Here is a 2,992-nt window from a genome sequence, read left to right as displayed (position 1 = left end):
ATAATATATTTTGAACAAATTGGATTTGAACTTCTAGACATTGACAAATACACAATAAATGCATTTCCTTTGTACATGGCGCAGTCCAATAATCGCTGCTTTGTCAGTCTGTTCCTTCTTAAAATAAAATGTCCTTGTGGGGCGTAAGTACATTGTATCCTCACCCGAGTTACCGAAATGTTTGTTCGTCGTTTCACATAGTTTTTACACAAAATGAAGATACAACTTGTAGCAATGCTATGTATACGACTTAACATGTCGGCGACCAAAAGTACAAGGGACAATGAAATCTGTAGAATATTTCTTAACAAAAGATAGATTGTTCTTTCTTCTGTTTCGCAGCTTCTTATTATAGGGTATTTAAACGATGGACGCGAATCTTGGTATAGGCGCACATTGAAAAAAAATATTTCGTCTCTTTACTCTCGCGCTGTGATGCTTAGCATCTTTACTAACTACAGCTCGTTGACTGTCCCTTTCTTTTATGACAAATATCCCATATGCAAAGTATCTGAAATTCAATAATATTACATTGCTTCCCGCGTGAGGAGCGATGACTCCGCGAGGATCATCGCGACACACGCGTAGTCGTAATGTTATTGCTTTCGTGAATCAAGTTAGTATTACTTGCTAAAATTCTCTACAATAGATTTCATATATGACATTAGAAAAAGTGGTTGACATAAAGTATAACTGCTAAATATATTCGTACGCCTGAAATTGATGGTAACTTGTTCGTAGGGTAATTAGATGACAACTGAGCCGTACTCTTCCTAATGTGTTACACAAGGATAACAAATGTTCATTTCTCGGTAAGGATGAAATTAGGATAAAGATACACATCCATAGATTCATTATAAATGGCATAAAAATATTAAAAAATAAAGAAATAAATTATTTGACTTCACAGGAAGTCTTGGTGCATTTTGCACTCTTGGAGAAATATATTACAAATAATTTACATTCTTGTTTGACAATGACATATTACAGCAATACTTTTTTTACCGCGCTTTCGACGAAGATTTCTTGTAATAAACACGTAACACTTTACCGATTTGTGGCTTTCATGACCTGCAGAAAAACGATGCACTACATTTGGGTAGGTATGACTTGCACTGGGTGTGGTAGAACTTTCACAGGAAAAGTAGGGCATTACTTTCACTGTGGAAGTAGAAGTGGTTGCCTGGATGTGATGGTGCATAGGAAATGCGTCGTGGATCAGGAACTGGAAGGCTGGTTCTGCAACGTGTTGCGCCGTTTGGTGGCGGTCTCTATTTCACTTCACACATGTTCTCGTACATGAAAAATACAGAGAAATTCTGTATTAGAATGTGCTTATTTACTAATAACTTAGGCTAATGGAAAATTGGATTAGGTAAGGATAACAATTGTTTATGTACATAAGGTCTCATTCTCTTTGGAGTTCTTGGTTCTCGTATTTATTTATTTTTCTGGTTTTATTTGGGTCGACACGTTTTCGTCATTACTTGGCCTGGTCTATAAATTCGGTAGCAATTGTCAAAGTCGAGTTTAAGACTTTACAGATTAGTGTCTTGGTGATTTTATAAGGTATATAAGTGCTTAACTCATGGTTTTATCAGATTTTATACTGAAAGCATTTCAAACACATTTTGCACCCGCGCTCATTGTGCAAAGGAATCTGGATTGTTGAGCACGCAGCTTACTCTGTGTTACGTCCGTTTGTCGTAGTCACATGATAATAACTTGACGGCTTCACAACGCTAGCAGCAGTGGTCTGCCAGAGGCAGAACGTTTGATATCTGGTAGCCGTGTTGTGAGTTTTTACAGTTTTCACCGACTTGGAATTACGGGAGCAGCCAGACGTGGCGGCTGCAGCAGCTGTGTCGAAGAATGTGTCCGCAGAAAGGCGTACAGTACCGGTTGCGGTAAGTACGACACTTATTCACTTTGCACAATTCGGCTTTCTGCATCGTGGTTTCGTGGTACAAGTACTTTTAACATTACTTCACACGCGGAATTTAACACGTGTCCATAAAGTTATCACCCTTTCAGTTCACACGTTATGATTATTTCGTGTCCACATGTATTTGGTCGTCACGTTAAAGTTCACACGCACCACTTTTATACGTGTCCGTTTATTGCTTGTCTATAATCGGTTCACAAGCAGCAGCACATCGTGTCCATAAATGGATGACTGCATTATTACTACAAAGTACAGTTAACATTCGGTATACATATTATGTCTAAAAATTATTTACAAAGAAAAATTAGTCTGTGACTACAAGGCCTGACGAAGAAACGTGTCTCTTATTCATAGTCTGTGCTTCCAAGGCACTTTAGGTTTACACCTTGTTCGAAATCTTGTTATACTTTTCTTTTCATATTAATTACTCTTTTCTCAAGCTCAGCTCTTTTATTTTCTCTCTGTTAATTACATCGTTAAACTGAAGACATAGTCAATGTGGCTTCGTTTACGTGATGAACAGTTCATGTTCAAGTTTCCATTAAGGAAATTGGGAAGCTTGGTGTTCTCTGTCGTGCAATAGCACATAACAAACCTTAATTGAATTCGCGGTTTTCGGAGAATAAGCATAGCCTGTCGACAACGAATGTGTCACGACCATCCATACGTACAGACTGTACGTATCAAGCATGCAATCAGTCCGTAAAATTCAGTTCTCTATTGGGTAGGGTAGGGAGGTAAGGATACTCATTAGAGGAATTAGAAGATACAACGTTAATGCCGTATGAAATGAAGAGCCTAACATAAATTACGCATTATCACTCTAGTTTTTCATGACAAGTAGTTAGCGTAATTAAATCGATATAGTAGTCTCAGTATCATCTGATCCAGCACTCCAACATTTCTCTATACATATCTAAAATTGCGTCGTATCTCGACGACCTGAAATAGATGCTTCTGGTACTAAATTAGTTTACTTATAAATGATCTTTGTAGATATTTCAGCTGCACTGTGCCGTAAAATTCTTACGATCACACACGGTTTTC

The sequence above is a fragment of the Schistocerca cancellata genome, chromosome 2 (assembly GCF_023864275.1).
Source record: "Schistocerca cancellata isolate TAMUIC-IGC-003103 chromosome 2, iqSchCanc2.1, whole genome shotgun sequence".
Lineage (NCBI taxonomy): Eukaryota > Metazoa > Arthropoda > Insecta > Orthoptera > Acrididae > Schistocerca > Schistocerca cancellata.
The sequence above is the reverse complement of the archived record's forward strand: the minus strand, read 5'-3'. Positions refer to the sequence as shown.